At 44.8% G+C, this 16,817-nt stretch overlaps 1 pseudogene; it reads left to right on the top strand.

Annotated features, from left to right (window-relative positions):
* Positions 1 to 12,959: 12,959 nt before the first annotated feature.
* Positions 12,960 to 13,064, top strand: LOC141146430 (U2 spliceosomal RNA; annotated as a pseudogene).
* The last annotated feature ends 3,753 nt before the right edge of the window (positions 13,065 to 16,817 follow it).

Raw genomic sequence — 16,817 nt, 5'->3', positions numbered from 1 at the left:
AAAAAAAAAAAAAAAAGGATATCTGGCTGAAGCTGGGCGCATCCACTTCATCAAGGATGAAAGGGCCCAGTTCTTCCTGGGACTACTCAGCTGGGGTGGAGGTGGAGGGAAGGCTGGAGGGAAGGGTGGGGGGAAGGGTCGAAAGTGATTGCCTTGCTTCTGTCTGGTCATCTAGAAATCGCAGTTTATGGTAGTACCACAGCTTGGGGACATAAACCTGGTCGGCTGCTGCTCCGGATCTGAGTGACTCCTGGATCTTATTGTGTTCCCGCTTGTACATATTCCACAAGATACCAATTTTCTTGTCCACAAACTTGAGGTCTGCCTGGGGGACTCGAGTCTTCACAAATTCCAAAAGTGTGCCCAGTGTTGCCTTCCTTACATCTCTATTGAAATATAATGGGTGTTTGACCTCCCACAGGTTTTTGTTTTCCTGATACAAATCAATGAATCTTGACAAAAAATCAGCCTCCTTAAAGGGATTCATTTTTGCTGAAAGACAAGACACAAGATAAAAACTGTAATGTCAGTCAGAACTCCCAGGATTATTTTTGGCAGAATCTAGGGGACACATACACACACACACACACACACACACACACACAAAACACATTCACCAAACACACACACACACACACCCACGTTTCATCTGACCTTAGTTTCTGACGCTCTCTACTTCTGCACGGACATACGTAGGCCATCGTAATAGCTTTTTATACACTGCGCATGTGTCATGCTCCGCTTGCGTCGCCCGCCCCTGACGTTCTTTAGTACGATTTGTCCCCGCCCCTTCACTCTTCGTTGCGCAGTGGGAGTATATAGAGAAAGATGGCGGAGAGATTAAATGGAAGTAGCGCGGAGGAAAGCCCGGAGCCACAACCATCCACATCCAGGAGGCCACCAACATGGCTTTTGAAGAGATGGTGGAGATGGTGTCCATATTGAGAAGAGAGGACTACGATGGAAAAAAAGGACCGTACACCTGACCCAATATGCAGGACAAAATAATGGCCTCAGTTGTCACCGCTCTAAAAGCAAAATTTGGCACTAAACGGGCTAAAGATCAATTGAGGACCTCAAAAGTAGGGAGCTTGAACAATATTGACGAATAAAGAAGCTGCTTAAAAAAAGTAAGTACTTGTTGTGTGTTCCTATTGAGATACTTAACTTGCATGCTGATCCATATTTTTTTCGTTTATACAGCATCGTTCGTAAAGACCGTTCTTTGTAAAATACATATGATACTAAGAAATATAGATACATAGATACTAAGAAAATGACGTATTTTTTTCGCCAAAAACGATGGTACAGGGTTGGACATACATTTAGGTCTTGAGAATTTGTCGTATTCCAAAAATATGGTGATGTTGTGTAGATGTGTTTAAAAATATAATGCTTCTTCAAAAATGATTCAGTGTAATGTAAGGACAGGACACAGCAGCTGTTTCCACATCTGGACTCACGAGCACTAGTGTACTATGTGACCATAAAGAAATTTTTGAGGGGTAATACACATAGGAGACCATTGAGGTGTCTGCTTCTGTGAAACTTGCATGAAAATGTGTATTGTTTATAATTTTTGTTCAGAGGGAATTTTCATCCTGTATTTTACATTTTTGTGGCCAAAAATTGTCCCCAACTCCTAACCAACGTTTCATATTATTTAAAAAAAAAAAAAAATATCACTGTGTTTTAACTATACCTTTTGTTTAATTATCATAGGGGAGAAAAGACTCAGACAACAGTCCAAGGATCCCAGGACCCCCCCAAGTCACCAGCCTGAAGCTGAATATACCCCAAGCCCCAGCCCAAGACCACGCCCACCCGACGAGCTGGAAGAAGGAGAGGTGGAGGAAGTGTGCGAGATTTCAACCCCACCAAGTGAGTGACTGACACCCCAGCTTAAGGTAATCTATTTAGGCGTGCATATTTTAACCCATTTTTTTATCCACACATTTTAGGTGAGGTTCTGGTTGTGGAAGGCCAAGCGGAGGAGCCATTTAGCACAGACAGTGCACAAAGACTTATTGGCCAGATAATGGTGTGGAATGGCCAAATGGATCGAATGCGTGACCAAATTGACAGCATGAGAAATCGGCTGGACACCATGCAGCAGGAAATGAAGAACATGATTGATGTTTTGGGCAGAATATAATAACGTTTTGCCTAAAAACATCAATCATGTTCTTCATTTCATTGTCAAGTTTTTTTTTCTAAAATTTTGTAACTTTTATAAAAAAAAAAAAAAAAAACAATTTGCAGATGCACACGGTGTGTCATCATGTGCTATCTTCCATCAGGGGATATCAATGTACTTGTTTTGTGTTTGCAACCCCTTCATCATAAAAATGTTTGTTTGTGAGAGGAACAAAGGGATTGCACACACAAAACACGTACATTGCTCCCCCATGATGGGAGATAGCACATGTTGACTAGAACCTTTTTTTATACCCAATTTTGAGCATCTGCAAATTTTAGGCTTTACAAGGCGGACATCACCAGCACCGTTATTAACATGTTGAACTTTGTAAGTTCTTTTTTTTTTTTTGGTATGTTTTTAAAAACGCTGTTGTTAATTGTAATTTTGTAAAGAAGGTCTATTTTTGTTTAAATATGCCTAAAATAAAAAAAAAAGAAAAGATTGTTTTTGAAAAAACAAAAAAACAAAAAAAAAATAAACACGTTTCCAAAAAATGCACCTTTTAATGTGCACACAGTAAAATGTTTTTACTACTACAATGTGTGTGGCTGATTATTTATCAATAAGATGTTTTGCTAATTTTTGTGTGGTTACAGTGATAAAGGGCCTTATTAACTAAAGGGAAATGCACTTGCCACTACAAGTGCACTAGGAGACAGACAAAACTAAACGCAAACAAGAATAAAAACAAGATATTTTCTCAAAAATGTTTTTCCTTTATTTTTGTAAGAAATTATAGCTCTTGTTGAATAGCAATGGCCCCCCGACCGTTAAAATAATTAACATACCGGTCACGCACTTGACATGCGGTTTGGGAGGCCAAGCCAATACGGCCACTTTCCAGGCCTGTGAGTGTTTGTTCAATTACAAGTCCGGCCTCAGGCCCAACAGAGGTAATATATGTAGCAGAAAGTCTTCTCAAATAATTATGGAGAATGCAGCAAGCCATTATCACATGATTTATTTTATAGTCCGCCAGATTTATGGCTGAGAGGAACAAAAGGAACCGGCTGGCCAGAATCCCAAAGGCATTCTCCACAACTCTTCTTGCTCTGGCCAGCCGGTAATTAAATACCCTCCTCTCAGGGGTGAGTGTCCTTTGGGGGAACAGGGGCCTCATCAAGTCCTCGCCGAGAGCAAACACTTTATCAGCGATAAAAACTGAGGGGAGCCCATCCACATTCTGGTCATCAGGTGGCGATCCCAGGCCACCAGTCTGGAGACGCTGGCACAGCTCGGTCTGTGCAAAGACTCCTCCGTCAGACATCCGGCCGTTCTTCCCCACGTCCACGAAAAGAAATTCCAAATGTGCCGAGACCACCGCCATCAAAACTACACTATGGAACCCCTTATAATTGTAGAAATAAGACCCTGAATGGGGTGGTGGCACAATGCGGACATGCTTCCCATCAATCGCCCCGACATAGTTGGGAAAGTCCCAACGGTCAGGGAACTGGGAGGCCACAGTCTGCCATTCCTGTGTACTGGAAGGAAACTGTGGAGTGAAACAATAAAAAAAAATAAGATAAGTACTTTTAAACATAACTTGGATATCAGATTACACAAAAACATTCTTGAACAACAGCAGTCGAACATTATTAATATGTGTTTTTTTTCATTTAATTCTAAAAAACATAAGGCCCACTTATAAGATTACTCACCCCCTCTGATGGCCCATTGATCAATTTGAATGTGGGGGGAGGGGTTCTAATCTGGTTAAAAAACACACCTGACAGTTGCAAACATTTGAGGGGGTGGGGAAGGGTCAAACAGTACAATGGAGCTGACAATATACATTGTTCAAGGGACTAGAGGCTAGAGATATAAATGGACCCAGGATTGCATGGTGGGGAGGTTATTGAAGGTAAATATGCATGTAGGGCAAAAAATGATTAATGTAAAAAAAAGGCATGCATGAAGATAAAGGGGACATTCACAGCATATTCCAAGCATGGTAATTAGGTAACGAGGACATTTAGACAATACATTAGCAAAAATTTAAGACATATCATGTAATATTAAAGGATAAAACTTACCTTCATAAAGTCCTTCTGCAGGACCTGAATAATGGCAGAACAGGTCTCTGGGATTATGATCCCCAGAGCCTGGGGGGAGATGCCTGTCGAGAACTTCAAGTCCTGAAGACTTCTCCCAGTCGCCAAGTGACGTAGATTGGCAAGTAGCCTCTGCTCCGCAGTGATGGCTTGTCTCATGCAGGTATCCTGCCTGCTGATATAGGGGGTCAGCATAGCCAGCAGACATTCAAAAACGGGGTCCATCATCCTGAGATAATTCCTGAAATCCTCAGGATTATTCTCACGGATCTCACGGAGCAAAGGCATGTGCGAGAATTGGTCACGCTGGCGCAACCAATTCTTGGTCCATGAACTCCTCCTCGCCCTGTTCAAGGACTGAACTCGGGTCAAAGTATTAACCCCAACACCAAGTCCCCACGCAGCATGAACTCGAGAAAGAGTATGTCCACGCTTCAAAACGGTCGGCTGGTCAAACAAACAAACTTATAACAAACGCACTGAAGAACAGCAAGGTGTCAGAGAACCATTACAAACGCTCGTTCCCGTGCGCCAGCCAGACGTGCGGCACGAATATGTGAACCCCGGACCAGGCACGCACGTTAGTACTCTCATACGAACAAGTGCACGTTGGCGTGGGCATGTCCGCAAGCCAACGAATCACAGCACAGGGCGCCCTATTTAAAGGATCAGCATACTAGTATCAGTGCTGGATTGTCTCAGCTAGTTCCTGTATCTTTGATTGCTGTTTGATTGAACCTTGATCCTGAAACCTTGGCCTTCCTGACTACTCTTTTGGATTATCCCTGCAACTCTGTTTACTTCTGCTTCCTGTACTGAACCCGGCTTGAACTTCTGACCACGGCTCTGTCTTCCGATCTTGTACCTCTCTGCCAGCCCATTGCCAACCTCCGCTAGCCCCTGACTACGAACCTGCCTATCGATTGTGCACCTTCCTGCCAGCACGTTGCCGACTCCTGCTTGTTCCCGACCTTGTAAGTTCTCCTGTTGGACTTTCCTGAACCTATCCAGGATCAACATCTCACCAGCATCTCTAGGCTCCGGTGTTCCTGATCCTGCCAACAGGCACCTGCACCCTTCCGTTGCCCTAGCAGCCCTGTCTCCACCTCCAGGGGTGTTAGGACCGGAACCGTGCAAGAGGCCACCCTCGTCATTTCAGACTCCACAGTAAGGTACGTGACAGTACAATCCAGCCAAATGGAGTCTGAAAGGGGGGCCTCAGCTATGGATGCTCTGTGCCAGCAGATTACAAACCTCACTCAAGCAGTCCAGGGCCTGCAGGATGGCTATCAGCGACTTGAGCAACGAGTGGAGTCTCTCTCTCCAAGCACCTCGGCACGCCAGACAGCCGCAGCACCTGCACCGTCGATCTCAACTTCTACTCCCACAGTAGTGGTGCCACCCCCTGAGCCACGAGTTCCTGCTCCAGAAAGATTCATGGGAGACCGCAGTAAATTCCGCGCTTTCAGAAACGCTTGCCATCTGTATTTCCTACTTCAGCCTCGCACCTTCTCCTTGGAAAGTACCAAGGTGGGATTCATCATCTCGTTGCTACAGGGAGAACCCCAGACCTGGGCTCACCATCTATTAGAACAAGCTAGTCCCTTGCTAGGCACCATGGACTCTTTTTTGGATGAAATGAGTAAGCTTTATGATGACCCTCAGCGCACCACTACAGCTGAGGCTAGTCTCCACTCCCTCCAGCAAGGCCGTAGGCCTGTGGAGGACTATGTCACAGACTTTAGACGGTGGAGTTCCGACACACAGTGGAACGACGCCGCTCTTCGCTTTCAGTTCCGCTCAGGACTGTCAGAGGCATTGAAAGATGAACTAGCTCGGGTGGGGGTCCCCAATTCTCTTGAAGAACTGATTCAGCTATCTATTCAGATCGATCGCCGGCTGAGGGAGCGAAGATCTGAAAGAACCAGCCAATACCGGCCCATGTGGATGTTACCTAGGGTACCCAGCCACCCACCTATTCCTGCAACCCCACTATCTGCTCCAGTCACTGAAGCTCCCGAGCCAATGCAATTAGGCTTGCTTCGTGCCCCATTGACACCAGAAGAGAAGCAGCGCCGCCGTATGAATAATCTCTGCCTTTACTGTGGAGGAGCCGGTCATTACGCCAACATGTGTCCTAACAAGACTCGTAAGTGTGTCTCTCCTTCTCTTGATCCTTGTGCTTTGGCTCTATCAAGATCAACTCACATTGCTGTTCCTGTCTCCCTACAGCTTCCGGAAGGGGCACTCCAGGTCCAGGCCATCGTTGACTCAGGCGCCTGTAGTTGCTTTGTCGACCATGCCTTCGCCCTGCAACACAAGATTCCTCTACGTCCCAAGCAAAACAAATTGTCCATACGACTAGCTGATGGGTCCAACATCAAATCTGGGCCCATCATTCAAGAAACTCAACCTCTGCCCGCTGATATCTCACCCAACCACCAAGAACTGTTGTGCCTAGACGTGATATCCTCACCGCTCTTCCCAATCATCCTGGGAATGCCATGGTTGCAAGCACACAACCCGCAGATCAGTTGGACAACCGGCAAGGTGGTCTTTCAGTCTGCCTATTGCCTCCATAACTGCCTCCAAACCCCCCACCACTCAGTACCAGTTGTTGGCTGTCTCAAACCCACATCCGAATCACAAGATTCCACCCGTATACCACGATTTCCTGGATGTCTTTGATAAACAGAAAGCAGACACCCTTCCTCCCCACCGGGCCTATGATTGCCCAATTGAACTTTTACCAGGGGCAGAAATCCCCTTTGGCCGAATTTTCCCCCTCTCGGAACCTGAACTCTTGGTCCTGAAAGACTACGTCAACGAAAACCTTAAAAAGGGGTTCATCCGACACTCTACTTCTCCAGCCGGAGCAGGAATATTCTTTGTTGAAAAGAAGGACCACTCACTCCGGCCGTGTGTGGATTACAGGGAACTAAATCGGATTACCGTTAAAAACCGCTATCCCCTGCCTCTAATTCCAGAATTACTCCAGAGACTCCGCTCTGCAACGATTTTCACCAAGTTGGATCTACAAGGTGCTTACAACTTGATCAGGATCAGAAAGGGTGATGAGTGGAAAACGGCCTTCCGGACGCGGTTTGGCCATTTCGAGTACCTCGTTATGCCCTTTGGGTTATATAACGCACCAGCAACTTTCCAGCATTTCGTAAATAATATTTTCAGAGACTTCCTAGACTTATTCATGATCGTTTATCTAGACGACATTCTGATTTTCTCGGTTTCCCTGGAACTACATCGTGACCATGTGAAACAGGTCCTTCTTAGGTTAAGACAAAATGGACTCTATGCCAAGGCCGAGAAATGTGAATTAGAACGGCAGACCATTCACTTTCTCGGACTAGTAATCTCTACAGGAGGGATGGCAAAGGATCCTCAAAAGTTCACAGCCATAATGTCCTGGCCGCCTCCCGTTGACAAGAAAGGGGTACAACGGTTTATTGGTTTCTCCAATTTTTACAGGAAATTTATTAAAAACTTTTCGGGTATCATCATGCCCATCACTCAGCTCACCAAAAAACAGAATCGCTTTCAGTGGACAGAGGTAGCTCAAGCTGCTTTTGACAAATTAAAGAGACTATTCACCTCTGCCCCGGTATTGAAGCACCCTGATCCTGCCCATCCATACATACTGGAAGTAGATGCTTCAGAGAGCGCTGTAGGGGCCATCCTGTCTCAACGCCAAGGACCTAAAGCTTTAATGCACCCTGTGGCCTTTTTCTCGAAGAAATTAGGGCCTTCAGAAAGGAACTACGATGTGGGGGACCGGGAACTGTTGGCAATCAAATCGGCTCTGGAAGAGTGGCGGTACCTCTTGGAGGGAGCAACACACCCAATACTGATCTTCACAGATCATAAAAATTTAGAGTATCTCAGGACTGCTAAACATCTCGGACCCAGACAAGCAAGATGGGCTCTTTTTTTTTCTCGCTTCAGTTTTCATATAACCTACCGGCCCGGATCCAAGAATGTGAAACCAGACGCGTTGTCGCGTATGTTCACGGAAATCGAGGTTCCACCTCAAACGGATACCATATTACAGGCTGGGAATTTTTTGCTCACACAAAATGATTTAATGACACAGATACGTCAAGCATCCAGGGGAATCTCTCTGCCTCCAGATATGAACCTTCAAGAAGATGATGGGCTCTATTGGCAGGGGAATAAAATTTTCGTACCACAGAATCTGTGTACTACTATTTTACAAGTGTGCCATGACTACCCGCTGGCTGGCCATTTCGGGGGACACAAGGCCATGGATTTGGTCCAGAGACATTTTTGGTGGCCCAGCTTAGCAAGGGACTGCAGGAAATATGTCGGCTCGTGCTCAATTTGTCTCAGAAACAAGAACAGCAAAAGCAAAGCATGGGGATTATTAAGACCACTACCCATTCCTGAAAGACCCTGGGATAAGATTGCGATGGATTTTATTGTAGAGCTCCCTCCATCGGAAGGATTTTCATCCATCTTTGTAGTGGTGAACAGCCTCTCCAGGATGTCACATTTTGTCCCCATGAAAGGGACCCCATCAGCAACAGAAACTGCTGAAGTTTTTATTAAAGAAGTGGTGAGATTGCATGGAATCCCTAGTGACATTGTTTCAGCTCGTGGAGTGCAGTTTACTTCAAGATTTTGGAAAACACTGTGCGAAGCACTGGGCATCAAACTAAATTTCTCCTCAGCGTATCATCCCCAGTCCAATGGACAGACTGAACGTACCAACCAAACGTTAGAACAATACCTGCGATGCTTTACCTCTTTTTCCCAGGAAGATTGGGCCTCACTATTGCCCTTGGCAGAATTCGCATTTAACAACTCTACCCATACAGCTACCAACCAATCTCCCTTCTTCTCTAATTATGGGTTCCATCCCTCTTTCTTGCCAACGCTAATTCCGGACTCTGTTCAGAACAGACTAAATTTCCTTGCTACTAATAACCAGGTGCTGAGAGAGACCATTGCCAGGACACAGGAGGTTAATAAAAGATTCTTTGACAGAAAGAGGAGAGGAGAACTGGATTTGAAAGTGGGTGACCGTGTGTGGCTTTCAACAGTCAATCTGAAACTGGCCTGCCCGTCCAGGAAATTGGGACCTAAATATCTGGGACCTTTCCCAGTCAAGAGAAAGATCAATTCAGTGGCGTATGAACTTGAACTTCCCGACACATTCAAGATACATCCTGTGTTTCATACTTCCTTGTTGAAACCTGACGTGGTTAATCCCTTTCCAGGACGCGAAATGGGGCCCCCAGAGGCCATAATGGTGGATGGAGAGGAGGAGTTCGAGATCGAGACCATTGTGGACTGCAGAAAAAGGCAAGGACATAATCAATATTTAATTAAATGGAAAGGTTTTGGCCCAGAAGAAAACTCCTGGGAACCAGAAGCAAACCTTCATGCCCCAAGGCTTATACAAGCCTTTCATCGCTCTCATCCAGAAAGAAGGATCCAGAGGGGCATCCGGAGGCTGCCCGTAAGGAGGGGGCAATGTCAGAGAACCATTACCAGCCAGACGTGCGGCACGAATATGTGAACCCCGGACCAGGCACGCACGTTAGTACTCTCATACGAACAAATACACGTCGGCGTGGGCATGTCCGCAAGCCAACGAATCACAGCACAGGACGCCCTATTTAAAGGATCAGCATACTAGTATCAGTGCTGGATTGTCTCAGCTAGTTCCTGTATCCTTGATTGCTGTTTGATTGAACCTTGATCCTGAAACCTTGGCCTTTCTGACTACTCTTTTGGATTATCCCTGCAACTCTGTTTACTTCTGCTTCCTGTACTGAACCCAGCTTGAACTTCTGACCACGGCTCTGTCTTCCGATCTTGTACCTCTCTGCCAGCCCATTGCCAACCTCCGCTAGCCCCTGACTACGAACCTGCCTATCGATTGTGCACCTTCCTGCCAGCACGTGCCGACTCCTGCTTGTTCCCGACCTTGCAAGTTCTCCTGTTGGACTTTCCTGAACCTATCCAGGATCAACATCTCACCAGCATCTCTAGGCTCCGGTGTTCCTGATCCTGCCAACAGGCACCTGCACCCTTCCGTTGCCCTAGCAGCCCTGTCTCCACCTCCAGGGGTGTTAGGACCGGAACCATGCAAGAGGCCACCCTCGTCATTTCAGACTCCACAGTAAGGTACGTGACAAAGGCCTATGAAGAGCGACCTGAAAATCAGGAACAAGCGGACCAGAACAGCCTGCTAGGCAGGCTACGAACTGACCAACACGCACTGAAAAGCAGATACAAACCTCACAAGCACAAACTGAACCGCAGAAAATGATCGAAATAAGCTGAAGTGTGAAAAGCGTGAATCGTCTCTGACCAAACTTCTACTAACATGAGATAAACACGAGATTAGCAGAAGGAGCCCAAAGGGTGCTGTAGTGGGGCTTGAACTTCCTTTTTCTAGTCCCGTCGTACGTGCTGTACGTCACCGCGTTCAAAACCATCAAACTTTTGGAGTGATTATGTGTGTCCAAGTCCATCCGTTTTTAAGTCCGGCGCACCTAGCGGACAAAGTCCGTTGAAAAGTCCGCCGGAGAAAGTCTGCCGTAAAGTCCGCTCGTGTGTACGCGGCATATGTCTTTTTTTTATACACAGGATGAGCTCAGCCAGGAGGAGGGTCTTGAAAGTGACAGGCAGGAGGAGGCCATGCCCAGTGACAGCCAGGAGGTGGCCGAGCCCAGTGACAGCCAGGAGGTGGCCATGCCCAGTGACAGCCAGGAGGTGGCCGTGCCCAGTGCCCTCCCTTGGGGGGCTGTAAATGTCCGCATGGGCCCTCGGGCCTCTCCCCCAATTTGGGGGTGGTTCCGGGGGCGCAGGCAGGCATCGCCAGGTCCTCCGCACCTCCTCTCCCCGAACGAGGCTGTTTCTCTGCAGCCTATCCTATACCTACCTAAGAGTCCTTTCCTTATTTCTTATTTTTCCTATCTTATCCCTACCTGAAAACCTATTGCTTATTTTATGTTTCTCCTGTTTTCCCCTTCTTTCCCTTTCTCTTTCCTTTTTACTAAAAGACCTCTATACTCCATTTCATGACTCATTTTTTAAACTTCTCCCATTCTGGAGGTTTCTTTTCCCAATTTTCTAAATTAATGCATGGCAGGTCTAATTTACAGCAGAATTCTTTCAGGTCTTCTGGAAATCGCAGGGTAGCTGATATTTCTTGGTTTTTAGCTATCAAACAAGCTGGAAATCCCCATCTATAAAAAACCCTTTTCTCTTGTACAAGTTTTCACCCTAAAGCTCTCATAGATTCGATACCGTACGGTCAGTATCTCAGGGTCAGACAAAATTGTAGAGCTATCTTTAAAATAGAGGCTGATAAATTACGTGATAGCCTACTTTTGAGAGGCTACTCTCATGCCTCTTTGAGGAGATCCTACCAACAGGCATCTAAACAATCGAGACATAGTCTGCTACATTCAAAAAAACCTAAAAGCAACGCCAACCATCTAAGAATAATTACAAGATTTACAAATCAACAGCATAAAGTAAAAAATATTGTGGAGAAATACTGGCACATGCTTTCATTAGATTCAGCACTAGGACCATTTGTCCCTAAAAAACTGTTTACGTTTAGGAGAGCAACTTCTGTGATTGATAGAATTGTCAGTAGCGAATTTAAAGGGGAAAATAAGAAGGACGATTGTAAATACAAAGGAACCTTCATATGCGGAACTTGAAATTATTGTAAATTTATGCTTACTCAAAGGAATCCAACTTTACCTAACGGCCAGACGTTCTATCCAAAACACTTTGCAAACTGTAGAACTTTTGGAGCAGTGTATATGCTAATATGTGACTGAAGTTGCTTTTATATTGGCAAAACCAAGCTCAAGTTCTGGAAAAGATCCTACAGGCATGTGCGCAGCATGCAGGTGTGCGATCCAGATCTCCCGCTTGGGCGACACAGCAAAATTGTACACAATGGCAAGTTTTACAGAATCAAGTTTCTTATTCTGGACCGTGTGCACTCCATTCCCCAGGGGAGGAGACTGGAATAAAGTTCTCCTCCAGCTGAAGTTGCGGTGGATTTTTAAATCGAAAAAGCGACACAATCACCAGGCCTAAATGAAGCTTCAAGCCATTCCTTGAGGGGTTCTCCTCAGGGGGAATGGAGAAATAATTGCTATTATTATTATTATTATTAATTAAAAAAACTGATTGCTTAATTGATTGCTTTAAGGGATTGTAGCTATTAATTGCACACATTAGTATGAATGGTAATGTTTCTCCATCCTCTGTTCACCCAAATTCATGGCCCATTCTGTCCATTTCAATTTCAAGATGACATTTATCTGTATATGTATGCCCTTTATGGAGGGTATTGCAGGTTTAATTTTCCATTATTATTGTACTTGTGATATTATCCAATATGTTATTATGTATAAATACTATCTTTTTTGTACTATACTGTATGGACTTTTCACACTGCTTTTATTATATAGTATTGTGTACCTGTTGTATTCCCTTTTCTCCCTAACATGTATTGTTAATGTTAATGTTGAACAATTTTTCTTATTGTATGCCCTCTCCCTCTTTTCTTATTTAATAGAAATCCAATATTCCATCCTTTTGACTTGGTGTTGGCCTCCTGCGAGTGTACCGTGCTGTTCCACCTTTCCCTCCCTCCTTCCTGGGTGTGGGCGTATCACGGGGCCGCCCAAGTTATCGCTTCTCTGCCTTTTGGCTAAGATCAAGTGTAGTATCTGTTCTTATGAGTTTCCAGAGGAGGCGCTGTGTCACTCTCGTCGGGGAGGACCAGCAAATCCAATGGTGTCATAGCACCTGGAAGGGCGGTACTCAGCAGGGACTACGCCGTGTTGCCTGACAGTATACTGGGGACCGGCCAATGGTTGAGTCTGAGCCGTCTGGAAGGGTGCTCCTGGTGGGGATGGATGCTGCATTTTGGTCTGGCCAGAGGGTCGGGTCCCTGGCCTTCTGGCCTGGATTGTGGTGGCTCTAGCTGCTGACATTTATTTGGGTAGGAGAACGCTTACTCCCCTTTTGCTGGAGGGGGGGAGTGGCTGGTATCCATTTACCCGAATGTGAAACTGGAAGGGGTGATGGGAGTGACGGTGGAGCCTTCGGGGCAAGGGCTCTCACCAAGCTTCCTGAACCTCATGCCTTTTCTGTCTGCGGTGGGGGCTGCTGTGGTCTAGGCTGTGGGCCAGGGTTGGTCTTGAAAGCCTAAGGAGTATGTGCCCCTGGAGTGGCAGTCCAGGGGTGCCACATAATCACTGTGAGTGGCAGTCACTTTGATTTGAGGCACCACGGTCACTGCACCATAACACGCTTTTTTTAGCACTTGCCTCTTGGGCCGGGCCTTTTGGCTGGGACCAGAGGAATTTTTTATTCCTGGCCGGAGGGCCTGGTCATTGTTTTACACAATGGCCACTTCTTTCACTCTCCTCTCCACTATCCCTTCCCCCACTTGTTATTTATTTTTGATTGAAACCCTGTGTTATCACGTCTTGTTTTTCACGTTTGTCCCACTGTGTGACGAGTAAGGATGCGGGTCCTCGGGCCAGCCCTGAAAGTCTTGGGAAGGGGTGGACATGGCCTTTTGGCTTACTTCGCCCTCTCTCATTGGGTCTCCCTTCGGGGGAGCCCCACCTAGTACTTGGGTGGGTCCTGTCTCGGGAAGGCCCTCCAGAGAACGGGGTCTGTCTGGTTTCGGCCAGATAGACCACAGTAAGTACCTTTGTCCCCGTCAGGAGCCTAACGCCCCGGGGGATCAGGGAATTGGCACATCTTGTGTACCCGTTGCACTTTTTTGTGAGCACTCTTTATGTGTGTGCACATTTTTTATGCACCGGGTGAAGTTTTTGGGTGTGTTTTGCACGCCATAGGCTTTCAATAAAAAAAAAAAAAACCTGAGGCGGCACTATGTGAGGCCTGGGGAGCTATAATATCAGCCGGCCTCCACCTTGCTCCTCCGGCGGACATGCGCAGTCTGCCGGTGAAGCTCTGCGTGCCGGTGGACGGTGTGGGCGTGGCCTCGTTCCGGCGCATGACAGTATCGGGCGTGCGCTGTGGACATGGCTGCACGTGCACGGCTTGGGGGGCCTTCAGGAATAGACCCTGTCCTCCCTCCCCGCCCTCTCTGGCCGGATCAGCTGTTCTGATTCTGGCTGATTGGGATGGGAGTAACATAAATACTCCTATGGCCGCTCTTTCTGGCATCCACGTCAGTCCATTGCTGGATGCTGGAGCAAATGGCCAAAAAATCAAACAGGTAAGATCTGTGGCTTTCTACCTTATAGATAATCTGCATCTTGATCACCCATACTTACTTAGATTAGGTGTTGTAAATTTGATGGACACGATGCAGCCTGTCTGCTTGTTGCACACAGACCCTCCTGCATTTGGGACTTCATGCCTATGCCTCTTCTCTAATTATTTACATTTCTTTTTTAAAAAACTTTCTGTCTTAGACTGTGAGCTAGCAATAAACAGACATTCTGCTATAATAAAATATCTAAAAACACAAAATATATACAATAAAATGAATTTAAGAACTCTAATTCATTTAATGCTCACATAACATGATAGGATGTCTTTTGGTTAAATAATTAAAAAATTAAAATTAAATTTTAACTTTATTATTTTTTGTAGTTGTGGTGAATGTGCTTTTTACAACAAACCCCTCCACACATCCATGTGATATCACGTACCATCTGCAGGTATTTAATAATAATGTATGCGGAATATAATATAAATAATTAAAACTTGTATATACAATTCTATTTTCAAATACATTTATTTAATATGTATCAATTTTCTAAAAATTATTTAAAATTGTATATTTATAGACTCTAGTTCACACTTACAGGGTCTTTTTCCTCTTTTGGACTCATTGGATCCTCTGGTCCGACCCTCCAGGGGTGTGTGTTGTAGGGGAGCTGGGTCAGCACTCTGGGCTAGGCCCAACATCAGCACCCCTCCCGGAGGCACGCCACCTCTGATGGATTTCTGAATAGGAAATCGGGAGCATTTCTTGCACTCTTATGTTTTTAATTAGAACATTTTGAAAGGGTTGCCACCCCAGTACATGTAAGTGAAATCTTATCAGTCTTGTCTGTTTCTTTGTATACCGATAAACATTGCTGGAATGTTGTATATCTGTATATCTATTTATTTTTCTTAAATACTCTATTCTAGAACATAAAGTATTCTTGCTTTATATACCCCTGAAGAAGGAGACACACATGTACTCTGAAACACGTTGGATACAAGAATCACTATTTTACAGTTTGTACTATTATGTTATGGTGACAACATTGTAAATATGTTCAAATACACTATATGTTTTTATACATGTTTTGTACATACTATATTTAATAAATATTTCAAACTAAAAAAAATACTTTCTCAAAAGTTCTCGTGCCTTTAAAGTCCACCACAAGGGGATTTTGTTCTTTTCCATTATTGAGGGCTGGTATGGTTCAGGGGGGGCGTGCTCGCTCATCCCCTCCTTTCCTGGCCTGCCAGGCTGCTTGCTCGGATAAGGGTCTGGTATGGATTTTGGGGGGGACCCCACACCAATTTCTAAAAAGAAATTGGCATGGAGTTCCCCTTAAAATCTATGCCAGACCCAAAGGGCCTGGTATGGGTTTTGGGGGGGACACCACGCTGTTTTTTGTTTTTTATTCTGTCATGGGGTTCCCCTTAACCACTTCAATACACTGTATTATATACTCTGCACGATATACCCTGCACTGTATTATATATACTACACTGACTGCACTATATATACTCCACTGTATTATATATACACTACATTGACTGCACTATATACTCTGCACTGTATTATATATACTACACTGACTGCACTATATACTCTCTACTGTATTATATTTACAGTAGGGGCTGCTGAGTGTTGTGGCCCACCTGTCACCCTGCCCAGCCCGGCATTTAATCCTCAGTCACTCCAAGGCAATGAACAGTCCATTAGCTTTGTTTTTATTTTTATTGAGGGGATTGAACTTGGATAGGGTATAGGAAGTATGGAATGCCCAGTGAATTTTAGAACAATCAATTGGGGACTGCACTATATACTCCAAACTGCATTATATATACTATACGGACTTCACTATATACTCTGAACTGCATTATATAAACTATACGGACTGCACTATATACTCTGAACTATATTATATATATACTATACGGAGTGCACTTTATACTCTGAACTGTATTATATATACTTTATGGACTGCATTATATACTCTGAACTGTATTATATATACTATACTGCACTAATTTCACTATATACTCTGAACTGCATTATATATACTATACGGACTGCACTACATACTCTGACCTGTAATATATATATATATATATATATATATATATATATATATATATATATTACACTAGCTTCACTATATTCTCTGAACTGCGTTATATATATACTACACTAACTGCACTATATACTCTGAACTGTATTTTATATACAGTTGTGTGAAAAAATATTTGCCCCTTCCTGATTTTCTATTTTTTTGCATATTTCTCACACAAAT

The sequence above is a fragment of the Aquarana catesbeiana genome, linkage group LG05 (assembly GCF_042186555.1).
Source record: "Aquarana catesbeiana isolate 2022-GZ linkage group LG05, ASM4218655v1, whole genome shotgun sequence".
In the NCBI taxonomy this organism is placed as follows: domain Eukaryota; kingdom Metazoa; phylum Chordata; class Amphibia; order Anura; family Ranidae; genus Aquarana; species Aquarana catesbeiana.
Note: the sequence above shows the minus strand (reverse complement) of the source record. Positions and strands in the feature narration are given on the sequence as shown.